Raw genomic sequence first — 17,934 nt, 5'->3', positions numbered from 1 at the left:
TACAGGAGTATAGTCATGAACAAAGTAGAAATGGTCCTTGTCATTGTGGAACTCTTACAGTATATTAGGGAAGATGACATTAAGCAAATAGTTGCTATTTCTTTTTTTTTTTTTTTTTTCTTTTTTGAGACAGGGTCTGGCTCTCTTACCCAGGCTGGAGTACAGTGGCATGATCATGCCTAACTGCAACCTCCACCTTCCGAGCTTAAGCCATCCTCTCACCTCAGCCTTCAAAGTATCTGGGACTACAGGCAGGCACCACCGTGCGTGGCTAATTTTTCTATTTTTTGTAGAGATGCGATTTTACCATGTTGCTCAGGGTGGTCTCAAACTTCTGAGCTTAAGCCACCTGTCCCCCTTGGCTTCCCAAAGTGCTGGGATTACAGGCGTGAGTCACCACACCCGGGCCGATAGTTACTGTTTCCAAGTGTGCCAAGTGCTGTAAGGGAGAACTGTTGGTGAGGTTTGGACAATATGGGGACTAGGGAAGTGGGACAAGGGAAGGCTTCCTGGGGAAATGATGTCTATAGAGATTGAGGGATGGGTTGGGGAAGGCTAGGTGGGGGTTAATGGGAGAAAAAAGTAAGTTTCCCAAGGAGATGAAGCCTTCTGTAAAGACCACTGACAGGAGAGATCACTGAGTTTGAGGAACTGGAAGGAGGTTAGTGTGTCTGGAGTACAGTAATGAGAGCGAGAGCATAGTGTTAGGTGATACTGGAGAGGTTAGCAGGAGCCAGATCTGATCTTTATCTTAAGGACAGTGCAAAGCCACTGAAGAGTTTTAAAAGCAAGAGAGATACCATTTTTGTTTTTCTTTTTTTTTTTTTTGAGACGGAGTCTTGCTCTGTCGCCCAGGCTGGAGTGCAGTGGCCGGATCTCAGCTCACCGCAACCTCCGCCTCCTGGGTTCACGCCATTCTCCTGCCTCAGCCTCCCGAGTGGCTGGGACCACAGGCGCCCACCACCTCACCCGGCTAATTTTTTGTATTTTTAGTAGAGACGGGGTTTCACCGTGTTAGCCAGGAGGGTCTCGATCTCCTGACCTCGTGATCCGCCCGTCTCAGCCTCCCAAAGTGCTGGGATTACAGGCTTGAGCCACCGCACCCGGCCTTGTTTTTCAAAAGATAAATCTTCTAGAGCACTCCGAGCATGAGATAAGTACTTTCACTTAGGAATAGTTAACTGTGTGATTGTCAGTGGTCTGGTTAAATAGCTACCTCTTGGTAATTTTTAGTATCTCAAGAAAAAGATGATTCATTTAATAGGTGGTGTTCATAAAACTGAGACATCTGACAAAAAATAGAATTGGAACACCATTCTCATCATTTTCCAAAATAATTTCCAAATGAATTAAAGGCTTAAATATATAAACAATAACAGTCTCAGAATAATATTTAGATGACTATATAATCCAAGGGATGGAAAGACATTTTAAATCAAGATAAGAAGCTCAGAAGATGTTGTATCAGAAGCTGTAGTAGGAACATGTAAAAAAAAATTTTTTTTTTTTTTTTTTTTTTTTGAAAGAGGCTCCCGCTCTGTTGCCCAGGCTGGAGTGCAATGCCATAATCTTGGCCCAGTGCAACCTCTGCCTCCCAGGTTCAAGCGATTCTCCTGCCTCAGCCTCCTAAGTAGCTGGGATTACAGGTGCCCCGCTACCACGCCTGGCTAATTTCTATATTTTTAGTAAAGAGGAGGTTTCACCATATTTGGTCCACCTGGTCTTGAACTCCTGACCTCAGGTGATGTGCCCGTCTTGGCCTCCCAAAGTGAGCCACTGTGCCCGACCATAAAAAATTTTAAAACTTGTTTTTTTTTTTTTTTTTGAGACAGAGTCTCGCTTTGTCACCCAGGCTGGAGTGCAGTGGTGCGATCTTGGCTCACTGGAAGCTCCGCCTCCCAGGTTCACTCCATTCTCCCGCCTCAGCCTCCCAGGTAGCTGGGACTACAGGCACCCGCCCCCATGCCTGGCTAATTTTATTTTTGTATTTTTAGTAGAGATGGAGTTTCATCGTGTTAGCCAGGATGGTCTCGATCTCCTGACCATGTGATCCCCCCGCCTCGGCCACCCAAAGTGCTGAGATTACAGGCATGAGCCACCGCACCTGGCCTCAAACATTATTTTGAGAAAAAGAAGCATGTCATATACTGCTACAGTGTAATTCTGTTTTTGTGAATTTTGGGAAGAGTCAGAAGTCAGCTAGGGTGATAGAAATCAGAACAGAGGTTGCCTCTTGGTCCCAGGGACTGATGGGAAAGGGGCATGAGAGAACTTTTTGGGGTGATGGAATTGTTATGTATTTTGATTGGCAGGGTAGATACATAGGTGTAAACATTTGTCACAGCACATTGAACTGTGCATTTATTTTTATTTTTAAATACTTATTTAGAAATGGGGTCTTACTCTGTTATTCAGGCTGGAGTGCATTTCTTCTGTGGCGCCGTCATATCTCCTTGCAGCCTCTAACTCCTGGGCTCAAATGATCTTCCTGCCTTTGCCTCCTGAGTAGCTGGGATTACAGGCCTGAGCCACCATGCTCAGTGTATACCATTATTAAAAAGAAAGAGTTATTTATATCTGGGTAAGAAAGAATGGTGCTATCAATGGAGACAGAGGCCTGGACAGATTGGTGAGATGTTTAGGAGATAGAATTGATAGGACTTGGGCACTTGGACTGTAGGAGATAAACAAGAGGGAATCAGAGTTGATAGCTCTTTGTCATGTTTCGAGATATTTTTCCCATTTTGTCTGGTATTTTGGGGGAGTCTTATTTTAGCCTTTTTTTTTTTTTTCTTTTTTTTGAGATGGAGTCTTACTGTGTTGCCCAGGCTGGAATGCAATGGCGCAGTCTCAGCTCACTTCAGCCTCTGCCTCTCGGGTTCAAGTGATTCTGCCTCAGCTTCCCTGGTAGCTGGGATTGTAGGCGACTACCGCCACACCTGGCTAATTTTTGTATTTTTAGTAGAGACAGGGTTTCACCATGCTGGCCAGGCTGCTCTCGAACTGCTGACCTCAGGTGATCCACCTGCCTCAGCCTCCCAAAGTGGTGGGATTACAGGCGTGAGCCACCGCACCTGGCCTGGCCTCTTTTTTTTTTTGAGATACAGTCTTGTTCTGTTGCCCAGTCTGGAGTACAGTGGTGCGATATCAGCTCACTGCAACCTCCGCTTCCTGGGTTCAAGCAATTCTCCTGCCTCAGCCTCCTGAGTAGCTGGGATTACAGGCACCCGCCACCAAGCCCAGCTAATTTTTTGTGTTTTTAGTAGAGACAGGGTTTCACCATCTTGGCCAGGCTGGTCTTGAACTCCTGACCTCGTGATCCACTTGCCTCGGCCTCCAAAAGTGCTGGGATTACAGGCGTAAGCCACAGTGCCCCGCCTGCCTCTTTTTAATATATAGAAGTTCCTACATGGTAGAATTTATCCAACCTATTCTTTAATGACCCCTAGGTTTCATATTATAGAAGATTTCTTTACCCTGAGCTTATGAAAATGATTCTCCATGTTTTCATCTAGTACTTAGGGTTTCATTTTTTCATATTTATATTTTTGATCTCTGGAACTTAGTTATGTACAAAGGGATAATGTAGGGATTCAACTTATTATCCAGAAAGCCCAACCAGCTATCCCAGACTCTTAACCTGTTTTTGAGGATATCTACAGAAGAAGTCTTCTGTAAGACTGTTAAAAAGAGTTAGGACTTAGGGAATTTGAAGAATTGTAGCAAATCAGGGTCAGAGTAGGTGAGTATCAATCAATTTATAAATTTATTTATCAATCAGTATTATATATTCTGAATATTTTTGCAGCCTTTGGTGTAATTAGTGTTACTGAGATACACATTGAGGGAGAGTTTTTCCACAAACCTATGTTGGGTTTGTGTTAGAGAAGGAAGCTAGAACTGGCCTTCTTTTTGTGTGCTTTTTTTTTTTTTTTGAGATGGAGTCTCACTCTGTTGCCTAGGCTGGAGTGCAGTGGCACAATCTCGGCTCACTGCAAACTTCATCTCCTGGGTTCAAGCAAGCAATTCTCCTCCCTCAGCCTTCCGAGGATTACAGGCATGCACCACCACACCCGGCTAATTTTTGTATTTTTAGTAGAGACGGGTTTCACCATGTTGGCCAGGCTGGTCTCAAACTCCTGACCTCAGGCAATTCGCCTGCCTTGGCCTCCCAAAGTGCTGGGATTACAGGCGTGAGCCACCATGCCCGGCCAGAATTGGCTTTCATATATTGTATTTTGCATCTCTGAGTTTTGTAGAACTTGATTTCCTATGGTGTCAATGTTCATGTCCCTCCAGAATTCATGTGTTGAAATCCTATCCCTCAAGGTGATGGTATTAGGAGGTGGGGCCTCATTAGATCATGAGGGTGGAGGTTTCATGAATGAGATATTAGTGCCTTTATAAGAGACCACAGAGGGAGCTCCCTTGTTCCTTCAACTATGTGAGCTTATTGTGAGAAGATGGCTGTCTGAACCAGAAGTGGGCCTTCACCAGACACCAGATTTACCTGTGCCTTGATGGACTTTCCAGCCTCCAGAATTGTGAGAAGCACATTTCTATTTTCAACCCCCCAGTATATGGTAGTTTGTTATGAAAATTGAGCAGACTAAATGGACTAAGAAATGACATAAGAGGAAGAGCCATAGATGTGAATAAGGAAACGTGGGCTTAGAGTACTGTTATTAGCAAACTCAACTTAGGATCTTGAGCAAACCACTTTTTCCATGTTAACAGTACCCTCTCACCAAAGTATGGATGATAATTCCAGCCCTACTTAGTCATGCTGTGAGACAGTCTAGTACCAGGTAACCCCAAGGGAAATAAGCCCAAGGATTGTAGGAATGTTTCTTTCCTCTTTTCCTGTGAGATAAACCACAGAAGTTGCCTGAGGAGTGGAGAATGAATTAAGAATATAGCAGAGATGTGAGGATATGGATTTTAGTAAGCAGGAATTAGGCCAGGTGCAGTGGTTCATGCTTGTAATCCCAGCACTTTGGGAGGGCAAGGTGGGCAGATCACTTGAGTCCAGGAGTTTGGGACCAGCCTGGACAACGTGGCAAAACCGCATCTCTAGAAAAACTACATAAAAATTAGCTGGGCGTGGTGGTACGTACCTGTAGTCCTAGCTACTTGGGGGCGCTGAAGCAGGAGACTTGCTTGAAACCTGGAGGTGGAGGTTGCAGTGAGCCAGCATCACACCACTGAATTGCAGCCTGGGTAATAGAGCAGAATCTTGTCTTAAAAAAAAAAAAAAAAAAAAAAAAAAAAGGAAAAGAAAAAAATATCATTTTAAAATAAAAAAGAAACCAGGAATTTTTCTTTGAATTGTCTGGCTTGTCATTTCCTTCTTTTCTGTTGCTTTGTATCATGCTGCCATTTTCTTTACTTCTGCTTCTAGGCATCTGAATTTACTTGAGAGAACCACCTACTCATGTTATTTTGACTTTTAAAAAGAATTTATTGTTTTCTTAAATTACAAAAGTAAATGAGCTTCAGTATAAAAACACTTAAAATAGTCTAGCAATATATGAAGTAAAAAAGAGATGCCCTCTTCTTTTTTTTTTTTTTTGAGACAGAGTCTCACTCTGTCATGTTCTGTCGCCCAGGCTGGAGTGCAGTGGTGATCTCAGCTCACTGTAAGCTCCACCTCCCGGGTTCACGCTATTCTCCTGCCTCAGCCTCCCGAGTAGCTGGGACTACAGGCGCCCGCCACCATGCCTGGCTAATTTTTTGTATTTTTAGTAGAGACGGGGTTTCACCGTGTTAGCCAGGATGGCCTTGCTCTTCTGACTTTGTGGTTCGCCTGCCTCAGCCTCCCAAAGTGCTGGGATTACAGGCGTGAGCCACCACCTATGCTTTTTTTTTTTTGAGATGGAGTCTTGCTCTGTCGCCCAGGCTGGAGTGCAGTGGTGCAATCTCGGCTCACTGCAACCTCCGCCTCTTGGATTCAAGTGATTCTCCTGCCTCAGTCTCCCAGGCAGCTGGGACTATAGGTGCATGCCACCCCACCCAGCTAATTTTTGTATTAAAAAAAAATTTTTTTTGAGATGGAGTCTCGTTCTGTCGCCAGGCTGGAGTGCAGTGGTGCGATCTCGGTTCACTGCAATCTCTGTCTCCTGGGTTCAAGCGATTCTCCTGCCTCTGCCTCCAGAGTAGCTGGGACTACAGGCACGTGCCACCACGCCCAGCTAATTTTTGTATTTTTAGTAGGGATGGAGTTTCACCGTATTGGTCAGGCTGATCTTGAACTCCTGACGTCGTGGTCTTGAACTCCTGACGTCCTGATCCACCTGCCTCGGCCTCCCAAAGTGCTGAGATTACAGGTGTGAGGTACCACACCCGGCTGAGATGCCCTCTTCTTATACCTCTTTATTTCCTCTTTCCAGAAGAAAATACTGTTTTGTGTCCTTCAAGACTTTTTTATATTTATTGTTTATTTATTTTGTGTTGGAGTCTCATTCTGTTGCCTAGGCTGAAGTACAGTGGCGCGATCTCAGCTCACTGCAGCCCACCTCCCAGGCTCAAGTGATTCTCATGCCTCAGCCTCTGGAGTAGCTGGGATTGCAGGCATGTACCACTGTGCCCGGCTAATGTTTTTGTATTTTTAGTAGAGACGGTGTTTCACCATGTTGGCCAGGCTGGTCTTGAACTCCTGACCTCAGGTGATCTGCCCACCTTAGCCTCCCAAAGTGCTGGGATTACAGGTGTGAGCCACTGTGCCCGGCCTAATTTATTTATTTTTTCCTGAGACAAAGTCTCACTCTTTTGCCCAGGCTGGAGTGCAGTGGTACAATCTCAGCTCACTGCAACCTCTGCCTCCTGGGTTCAAGTGATTCTCGTGCCTCAGCCTCCCAAGTAGCTGGGATTACAGGCACTCGCCACCATGCCCGGCTAATTTTTTTTTTTTTTTTTTTTGGTATTTTTATTAGAGACAGGGTTTCACCATGTTAGCCAAGCTGATCTCAAACTCTCTAGCTTAGGTGATCCACCTGTCTCAACCTCCCAAAGTGCTGGGATTACAGGCGTGAGCCACTGTGCCCAGCCATTTTTTAATTGTTAGTAGAGATGAGTTCTCCATGTGTTACCTAGGCTAGTCTTGAACTCTTGGGCTCAAGTGATCCTGCCACCTTGGCCTTCCAAAGTGTTGGGATTATAGGTGTGAGCCACTGCAGCCAGCCCAAAAGCTATGTGTATGTTTGTGTGTGTGTGTGTGTGTGTGTGTGTGTGTATTTTTTTGAGATGGAGTCTGGCTCTGTCGCCCAGGCTGGAGTGCAGTGACACAATCTTGGCTCACTGCAAGCTCCGCCTCCTGGGTTCACGCCATTCTCCTGCCTCAGCCTCCCAAGTAGCTGGGACTACAGTTGTGTGTCACCACGCCCGGCTCATTTTTTGTATTTTTAGTAGAGACAGGGTTTCACTGTGTTAGCCAGGATGGTCTCGATCTCCTGACCTTGTGATCTGCTTGCCTCGGCCTCCCAAAGTGCTGGGATTACAGGCGTGAGCCACCGTGCCTGGCCAAAAGCTATATTTCGAATCACATTTGCACACTGGCTCAAGTTAAGCCACAGGAAAGTTCAATCTGAAATTTAGTTACCGTTATAAAAATTGCCATTTTTTTTATAAATGGCATTTATATGCCATTTTTTATATAAGAGCCAGCTAATCAATATTTGAGTTACTTAATCAACAGCAGACTTGGAGTTATATGGATTTGAGAGAGTTTCTAAGAGCCCTCAATTCATTTCCTCAACATTTTGGAACATGTGTTGATAATGTGATAAAACATTTCCCTTTGCCAACAATTGCGGATAATGCGATTGCCTCAAATAAACATAAAAAACAGAAAAACAAAAAACCAGACATCCTGAGTAATATATTCCAGAAATCAGATTGTGCATTTAGTGTTGCTAGGGAGGATTATGCCATTTTGCTGCTCCAAATCATAAACTTTTCATAGAGGAAGTGTTTCCCCAAGGACCAAAGAATCCTTCCTTTTTCCCCATTGTAAATTTACCATGCTTTTTGTCCTAGATCTGTTGTTTTAGGTCAATCATAACCAAAAGATGAATCTTTATGTAGTTATTTCTGTAAACAAAATTTTACTTGTTGATGACTACATTAGTGTTACTAAAACTTGATTTGGCTTTGTAGAGGAGATACATCATTGTGTTGTGAATTTTAATTTCACCTTCTAATAGATTTTGTGGTTTCATTTTACCAGTTTTAATAATGGAACAAGTGTGGTATTTTTAACTATCATACTTAAATTTTGTGTTTAATTTTTCTCTAAATTATATTTAATATGTTTACTTTTCAGGAATTACCCAACTCTGTCTTTTTGGTGATGGAGGTAGGTAGTATAGAAACTTCTGTTTAATTTATTTCCAATTTCTTTTTTTTTTTTTAGATTCTAGCATAAATCTTCGTATTTCAAATCGCTTTTGATTAATGTGAACCTTAAGATTGACAGTAGATAAATTATTTGAATGTTTGTGTTAATAAAGTTGATTCGGTGATCTAGATTCTACTCAAGGAATATAAATTTTTTTTTTTTTTTTTTTTTTTTGAGACGGAGTCTCGCTCTGTCACCCAGGCTGGAGTGCAGTGGCCGGATCTCAGCTCACTGCAAGCTCTGCCTCCCGGGTTTACGCTATTCTCCTGCCTCAGCCTCCTGGGTAGCTGGGACTACGGGCGCCCGCCACCTCGCCCGGCTAGTTTTTTGTATTTTTTAGTAGAGACGGGGTTTCACCGTGTTAGCCTGGATGGTCTCGATCTCCTGACCTCGTAATCCGCCTGTCTCGGCCTCCCAAAGTGCTGGGATTACCGGCTTGAGCCACCGCGCCCGGCCAAGGAATATAAAATTTTAAAAATTTTGAATCTATGTTTTTAGGCTATATTTACATGACATTATATACAAATGATTTTTTTAATCACAATTGAGAATAGATTGAATTAATCTTGAATCACTGTGTTTATTTTCATTACTTTCTCTTTTCTATGTCAGTATTGCAATGGTGGAGACCTCGCAGATTATTTGCAAGGTAACTGTGTGTGTGTGTCAGTGTTCAATAAAGATAGTGCTGCAGCCTGTTTAATTCTAAGAGGTACTTTTGAAATACACTACCCATTTTCTGCTCTTGTATAGAAACATTCAGTAAATATTTGTGTATTTGTTTGACTTGTGATCACTTTGCAGACCAGTTGTTGTTTGTGGTTTTGTTCCTAAGCTTTACTTGTATATAAGTATTTACCTTTTTGTGTGTCTCTCTCTGACAGTGTTTGAGAGATGGTCCTATCCCCAGGAGAGGAGAAACCCGATAGAATTCCTCTCCTTCAAAAGTCTTCACTGAGTTGTAGTCCTTTCCATTTCTTTCAAAATAAAAAAAATTATAGTGGAAAAATGTATCCAAGAATGTATTTGTGTGAACATTTCTTGTAATTAAAAAAAGGCAACAAAAAACATTATAAGGCATTAAAGGTAACATTGAAATTATTTTGTGGTACAGAAGTAAGATTTTAGTATTAGATGGTGCTTGAAATTTTGAACCCAAAATGCATACATGTAGGATATGAAGCATTCAGATCAAATTGTGTGCCTCCAGAGTATTTTCTTTTTCTTTCCTTTTTTTTTTTTTTTTGGAGATAAAGTCTTGCTCTGTCGCCCAGGCTGGAGTGCAGTGGTGCATTCTCAGCTCACTGCAACCTCCGCCTCCGCCTCCTGGGTTCAAGTGATTCTCCTGCCTCAGCCTTCCGAGTAGCTGGGATTACAGGTGCATGCCACCATGCCCAGCTAATTTTTGTATTTTTAGTAGAGACAGGATTTCACCATGTTGATCAGGCTGGTCCCAAACTCCTGACCTCGTGATCCGCCGGCCTAGGCCTCCCAAAGTGCTGGGATTATAGGGTGAGCCGCCACACCTGGCCAGTGAAGGCAGTACCTACTTGTTCACCCCTTAAAAGTTGCAAGGGGAATATGCAAAAAGACAGTAAAAGGTTAACACATTCAACCTATAAATAGATTATGGCGTCTGAGCGTGGTGGCTCACACCTATAATCCCAGCACTTTGGGAGGCCAAGGCGGGTAGATCACCTGAGGTCGGGAGTTCGAGACCAGCCTGACCAACATGGAGAAAACTCATCTCTACTAAGAATACAAAAGTAGCTGGGGGTGGTGGCACATGCCTGTGATCCCAGCTACTTGGGAGGCTGAGGCAGGAGAATCATTTGAACCCAGGAGGTGGAAGTTGCAGTGAGCCGAGATCACGACATTGCACTCCAGCCTGGGCAACAAGATGGAAGCTCCCATCTCAGGAAAAAAAAAAAAAACAGATTACGGCAGTTGATGGTAAAGCACTATGGACAATTTACAAAATATAACATAGATATATAGGATAATATAGAATATTGCTAACATTCAGAAGCTGTGTAGAGAAAAATGTAAAGAATACCAGTACTTGCACCCACTACCACCATTTACAAGGGAATTATAGGCTGGGCATGGTGGCTCACACCTGTAATCCCAGCACTTTGGGAGGCCAAGGTGGGCGGATCACTTGAGGCCAGGAGTTTGAGACTAGCCTGTTCAACATGGTGAAACCCTGTCTCTACTAAAAATATAAAACGTAGCTGGGCATGGTGGTGCATGCCTGTAGTCTTAGCTGCTTGGGAGGCTGAGGCAGGAGAATCTCTTGGACCTGGGTGGCGGAGGTTGCAGTGAGCTGAGATCAAGCCATTTTACTCTAGCCTGGGCTGCAGAGCAAGACTGTCTCAAAAAAATCCCCCCAAAATAGAAGAAAGAAATTATAAATACAGTTGAAGCTCCCTGTAAGCCCTTCTGCAGTCCCATTCCTGTCCTTTCCCTAGAGGCAGCCATTGTCCTGAATTTGGTAGTTTAAAAAAAAAAAAAAACTGTCAATTTAGTAAACACATTTCAAAATGTTATTCGTAGATAGAACGCAGTGAGACAGACACTTTCATTCACTGCTGTTGGCAAGGAGTTAAGGTGGAAAGCACCCTGCTCTGCCTTTCTTCACGTCCTTGGTGTTCCTGATGAAGCGCTTTTCTACTTGGGGTCAGACTGAGTGACACCAGCTTACAGCCTGCATTAGAATGTCAGTTGACACCAGCTTACAGCCCTCATTAGAATACCAGTTTTTTTTTTTTGAGTCCTGTGGGTCATACCTGTAATCCCAGCACTTTGGGAGGCCCAGACGGGCGGATCACAAGGTCAGGAGATCGAGACCATCCTGACTGACATGGTGAAACCCCATCTCTACTAAAAATACAAAAAATTAGGCAGGCGTTATGGCGGGTGCCTGTAGTCCCAGCTACTCGGGAGGGAGAGGCAGGAGAATGGCGTGAACCCGGGAGGCGGAGCTTGCAGTGTGCTGAGATCATGCCACTGCACTCCAGCCTGGGTGACAGAGCAAGACTCCGTCTCAAAAAACAAAAAAAGAATATCAGTTTTTTCTTTTCTAGAGAGCATGTTGTTAAAAAAAAAAAAAGAGAATATCAGTCTCATTAGCAACTGTTATTCACCCGTAGAAGCACTATTACAACAGTTTTGTTGAACTCTTGTGTTTGATACTCTAAAGCAATATTGTTAGGAGACTCAATAGTGAAGAGCTTAAGAGCTTGAATGTTGGAGTCAGTCAGGTAAGCATGGTTCTAGCACCAGTGTTTACTCATACTGCTGTATGATTTTGGTTTTATAACTTCTCCCTGGTCTTTCTCTGTCACAGTCTGTAAGGGAATCCCTTGTAGTATGAAAGCACTTTAAAGTCACGTGAAAGAAATTCTGGTCCTTAGAGGAATTATTGAGATCTGCACTGTCCAATATAGTAGCCACTGACCACATTGGGCTCTTGAAATGTGGCTAGTCAGAATCAAGATGTGCTATAAGTGTAAAATGCACAACGGAATTTGAATACTTCATCAGAAGGAAAGAATGATTAAATCTCATTAATTTAAAAATATTTATTACGAGTTGAAATGGTAATATTTTGGATATATTGAGTTAAATATATTAATTATATCTCTTTCTTTTCACCTTTTAAAATCTGGCCACAAGAAAATGGAAAGTTTGATGTGTGGCCACCTTAATATTCGTGTTGGAGAGCACTGGTCTAGAAGGTCTGGAATGTTTAGAAGGTCTGGAATGTCTAGAAGGTTGAATGCCATTGTGTCACAATAGGATCATTTAGTCCTTTAATTTGCTCTTTGAAACAAACACCTTTTACATTTTCTTTCTTTCTTTTTTTTCTTTTTGAGACAAGAGTCTCACTCCATCGCCCAGGCGGGAATGCAGTGGTGTGATCTCGGCTCACTGCAACCTCTGCTACCTGGGTTCAAGCCATTCTCCTGCCTCCGCCTCCCAAGTATGCTACAGGCACCTGCCAGTGTGCCTGGCTGATTTTGTATTTTTAGTAGAGATGGGGTTTCGCCATGTTGGCCAGGCTGGTCTTGAACTCCTGACCTCAGGCGATCCACCCTCCTCGGCGTCCCAAAGTGTTGGGAATACAGGCGTGAGCTGCCGTGCCCAGCCAAAATGAATTTTAAATAATACCATCCATTTCAGTTGTCACAATGTAATTTAAGTAAAACATTACAAAAATAAAGTTCTAGTTGTTGATTTGACCTCCCCACTATTATGCAATAATATATATATATTAGCATCTGCAAGAAAGTAGATCTGGAAAAATGCACATCAAATTGTTAACAGTGTTCATCTCCAAAGGATGATTTTTTTTTTTTTTTGAGATGGAGTCTTGCTTTATTGCCCAGGCTGGAGTGCAGTGGCAGGATCTCGGTTCATTGCAAGCTCCACCTCCCAGGTTCAGACTATTCTCCTGTCTCAGCTTCCCGAGTAGCTGGGACTACAGGTGTGCACCACCATGCCGGGCTAATTTTTGTATTTTTAGTAGAGACAGCATTTCACCGTGTTGGCCAGGCTGGTCTCAAACTCCTGACCTCATGATCCACCTGCCTTGGCCTCCCAAAGTGCTGGGATTACAGGCATGAGCCACCACACCCAGCCCCCCGAAATTTTTTTAAATTTTATTTATTAATTTTTGAGATGGCATCTGTGTAGTCCAAGCTGGAGTGCAATGGCACGATCTTGGCTCACTGCAACTTCTGCCTCCCAGGCTCAAGTGATTCTCGTGCCTCAGCCTCCCAAGTAGCTGGACTGTAGACGTGTGCCACCATGCCGGGCTAAGTTTTTGCATTTTAGTAGAGGTGGGGTTTCATCATGTTACCCAGGGTGGTCTCAGACTCCTGAGCTCAGGTGATTCGCTCACGTTGGCCTCCCAAAGTGCTGGGGTTACAGGTGTGAGCCACCATACCCAGCCTTAAATTTTAATTTTTTTGTAGAGGCAGAGTCTTACCATGTTGCCTAGGCTGGTCTCAAACTCCTGGGCTCAGGCAGTCCCTCTGCCATGGCCTCCCAAAGTGCTGGGATTACAGGCATGAGCCACACACTGGGCCATATTTGATAATTTTTAAATCATAAAGTTTAATTTTATTTGAAGATGTTAAGGACATGTAAAACTTGACAGGTCATTAAAATGATTTTAAAACCATAATATTTCACTTGTTCCAAGTATTAATGTTATTTCTCTCTTATTTACAAATGGAAAGGTTATATAGAACATATTCTAAGAATTACATGGACAGACATGCATCACAGATAATTTAAATAGGTACATGGATACTAAATCCTCAGTGGAGGTAAGGAATTACACTTGTGACTTTTAGACTCATTGTAATAAGCTTATTTGCATACTTACTACATTGAAATATTATGTGCAAAGCCCTTTTCTAAAGATTTCATAATTTTTTTCTTTTCTTTTTTTTTTTTTTTGAGATGGAGTCTTGCTCTGTCACCCAGGCCTGGAGTGCAGTGGCGCGATCTCGGCTCACCGCAAGGTCCGCCTCCCGGGTTCACGCTGTTCTCCTGCCTCAGCCTCCCGAGAAGCTGCGACTACAGGCGCCCACCAGCAAGCCCGGCTAATATTTTTGTATTATTAGTAGAGACGGGGTTTCACCGTGTTAGCGAGGATGGTCTCGATCTCCTGACCTCGTGATCCACGCGTCTCGGCCTCTCAAAGTGCTGGGATTACAGGCTTGAGCCACCACGCCCGGCCAGAACATATTCTAAGAATTACATGGATAGACATGCATCACAGATAATTTAAATAGGTACATGGATACTAAATCCTCAGTGGAGATAAGGAATTACACTTGTGACTTTTAGACTCATTGTAATAAGCTTATTTGCATACTTACTACATTGAAATATTATGTGCAAAGCCCTTTTCTAAAGATTTCATGATTTTTTTCTTTTCTTTTTTTTCTTTTCTTTTTTTTTTTTTGAGATGGAGTCTGCTCTGTCACCCAGGCTGGCGTGCAGGGCGCCATCTCGGCTCACTGCAAGCTGTGCCTACCGGGTTCACGCCATTCTCCTGCCTCAGCCTCCCGAGAAGCTGCAACTACAGGCGCCCACCACCAAGCCTGGCTAATATTTTTGTATTTTTAGTAGAGACGGGGTCTCACCACGTTAGCCAGGATGGTCTCGATCTCCTGACCTCGTGATCCACCTGCCTTGGCCTCCCAAAGTACTGGGATTACAGGCGTGAGCCACCGCGCCTGGCTTCTTTTTAATGTAAATATTTTTTGCTAATCTTCTCTGTACAAATTTTATTATATGTGCTGCTGAAACGAGCAGAAGTTTTCATTATTAAATGGGTTTTATTTAATCATCATGTCAACCTCATGTAGTCTCATGAACTTTTATACATGAGGAAGGTGGGCACAGAGGGATCGTCTTTAGGGTAATACATTCAGTGGAAGACCTAGGAGTTGAACAAAGGCAGCCAGACTCCAAATCAAGCTGTTAACCACAACATGCTCAGGCATACACAGAAATAATGTAGAATTTACTGAATAGGCTGGTCACGATGTTTCTCACTGTAATCCCAGCACTGTGGGTGGCCGAGGCGAGTGGATCACTTAGGTCAGGAGTTCAAGACCAGCCTGGCCAACATGGCAAAACCCTGTCTCTACAAAAATAGAAAAATTAGTTGGGCATGGTGAAACATGCCTGTAGTCCCAGCTACTCGGGAGGCTGAAGCAGGAGAATCTCTTGAACCCAGGAGGCGGAGCTTGCAGTAAGCCGAGATTGTGCCACTGCACTCCAGCCTAGGGGACAGAGTGAAACTCTGTCTCAAAAAAAAAAAAAATTTACTGAATAATGACTCACTACTTTCAAATAATGTTCATATCACCTCTTTATAGTGGTGAAATAGGTTAAAACATTTATACTTAGGTATCTTTAGTTATGAAAGATATTCTAGTGGAATGGGGGATATGGGAGATAAAAGGACAGAGTAGATACAGTAACACAGATGCTTCACAGGTACAGGTAGCAGTAGTATCCAGGTCCCTCTGGTCAAAGATTTTGCTTGTTTGTAACTTGTGTTCACATAATGATTGGAATTAAATATGGACACTTATTCCAGATATTTGACTAATATGAAGGGGAACCTAGCTTTTGGCTTGTAAAGGACATTCGTATTTATTGAGTACCTATGGTGTTCAGAGTCATGTGGGCACCATCAGCAGTAAAAACATGAAGGGAAAAGCAAAACACACAGGTGAAACAAGATGAAAGTGCCCATCAGTTCTCTTTACAACAGGTTGACTGCAAGTTTTGAGAAATCTGGTATCTCTTCATAAACGTCAATTATTAAAGTTAAAAATGGGCCGGGCGCGGTGGCTCAAGCCTGTAATCCCAGCACTTTGGGAGGCCGAGACGGGCGGATCACGAGGTCAGGAGATCGAGACCATCCTCGCTAACACGGTGAAACCCCGTCTGTACTAAAAAATAGAAAAAAAAAACTAGCTGGGCAAGGTGGCGGGCGTCTGTAGTCCCAGCTACTCGGGAGGCTGAGGCAGGAGAATAGCGTAAACCTGGGAGGCGGAGCTTGCAGTGAGCTGAGATCCAGTCACTGCACTCCAGCCCGGGCGACAGAGCGAGACTCCGTCTCAAAAAAAAAAAAAAAAAAAGTTAAAAATGAATAAATGTGAATACAAATTCCTTATTCCCTTCATGCTGTCCTTAACACCCCAATCCTGTTGATGGAATATGCAGATGGTATTTGATTTTTTGTGCTTAAATATTTACGTGACTCCTTTTGTACCAGCAAAAGGAACTCTCAGTGAAGACACCATCAGAGTGTTTCTGCATCAGATTGCTGCTGCCATGTGAATCCTGCACAGCAAAGGAATCATCCACAGAGATCTCAAACCACAGAACATCTTGCTGTCCCATGCTAATCGCAGAAAATCAAGTGTCAGTGGTATTCGCATCAAAATAGGTAAATGGCCATGTATTGTGTTATGGAAAGGACATTTTTGAAACTATTTTTAGACAACTTTAGCTTTATTGAATGATGAATTTTTTTTTTTTTGAGATGGAGTCTTGCTCTGTTGCCCAGACTGGAGTGTAGTGGGATGATCTCGGCTCACTGCAACCTACGCCTCCTGGGTTTGAGCGATTCTCCTGCCTCAGCCTCCTGAGTAACTGGGATTACAGGCATGCACCACTACGCCTAGCTAAATTTTGTATTTTTAGTAGAGACGGGGTTTCACCGTGTTGGCCAGGCTGGTCTTGAACTCCTAACCTCAGGTGATCTGCCCGCCTCAGCCTCTGAAAGTGCTGGGATTACAGGTGTGAGCCACCACACCTGGCTAACTGATGGATTTTATTGATGCAATTTTGATATTTTTATTGAGATCGTGGAGTTCTTTTAGGTGAATCCTTTACATTATTGACAGTGTCTGCTAAGTCTCAGGCAATGCTGACAGGCCCTCATCAGGAGCTCTAAATATGAATTCCTGTGTCTCTCGAGAGGAAAATTGATGTGGTGTGGTTACTGGCAGCAAATTAATAACCCTGTTTCTTTTTTTTTCTTTGAGATGGAGTCTCATTCTGTCACCCAGGCTGGAGTGAGGCATGATCTCAGCTCACTACAACCTTCCGCCTCCCAGGTTCAAGAGATTCTCCTGCCTCAGCCTCCCAAGTCGCTGGGATGTGCAAGTAGCTGGCATGTTCCACCACACCCAGCTAATTTTTTTTTTGTATATATTTTTTTAGTGGGGACGGGGTTTCACCATGTTGGCCAGGCTGGTCTCAAACCCCTGACCTCAGGTGATCCGCCCACCTTGGCCTCCCAAAGTGCTGGGATTATGGGCGTGAGCCGCCACGCCCAGCCATAACCCTGATTCTTGACAGTTCCTAGGCTTTTGACATAGGGATCTCAGAGACCATCTAGTTTAGCCCTTTGCAGTTTTTTTTTAGCAGTACCTCAAAATTACTTGAAACAATAAAAACATAATTGTTCACATTCTACATCTGATATTGATATTTAATGAAAACTGTATTAATGAGCTACTTATTATAATTAGCATTTTCACTTGCAAAGTTTCATGCACCTTGGTTACAAATCTGGCAGAGGAGTGACTTGTACAGTTGACGATTACTACTATTTTTAGCTTGTTGAAATTGAGGTAGCTACTTTTTTCTTTGGTGGACAGTGATATTCAGTAAGCTGTTTATTTTTCACAGTCCTTTGTGCCTTCTTGTGTCTTGAAGAATCATATGATGTATGTTAGGTATCAGCGAAGATATAATTTGCTTTTCTACTTTCTATTTTGTGAAATAGCGGATTTTGGTTTTGCTCGTTACCTACATAGTAACATGATGGCTGTACCTATGTTACCTACATAGTAACATGATGGCTGCAACACTGTGTGGATCCCCGATGTACATGGTGAGTGAGTTTTTGCATCCTTGTGTGTTTAAAGCGTGGCTCCATAAGCATTGGAATTTAAATATAATGCTTGCTTCCAAATAAGATGTGATCTTACATA

General features: G+C 43.2%; 1 long non-coding RNA gene across 1 annotated transcript; it reads left to right on the top strand.

The window, feature by feature from the left end:
• Positions 1-7,749: 7,749 nt before the first annotated feature.
• On the top strand, positions 7,750-17,758 carry LOC113224596. The gene is made up of 4 exons (XR_003309288.2): positions 7,750-8,353; positions 9,008-9,044; positions 16,206-16,379; positions 17,727-17,758. It is a non-coding gene; the product is annotated as an uncharacterized LOC113224596 (long non-coding RNA).
• The last annotated feature ends 176 nt before the right edge of the window (positions 17,759-17,934 follow it).

The sequence above is a fragment of the Piliocolobus tephrosceles genome, chromosome 16 (genome assembly GCF_002776525.5).
Source record: "Piliocolobus tephrosceles isolate RC106 chromosome 16, ASM277652v3, whole genome shotgun sequence".
Classification (NCBI taxonomy): domain Eukaryota; kingdom Metazoa; phylum Chordata; class Mammalia; order Primates; family Cercopithecidae; genus Piliocolobus; species Piliocolobus tephrosceles.
This window is presented reverse-complemented; position numbering and strand designations above follow the sequence as displayed.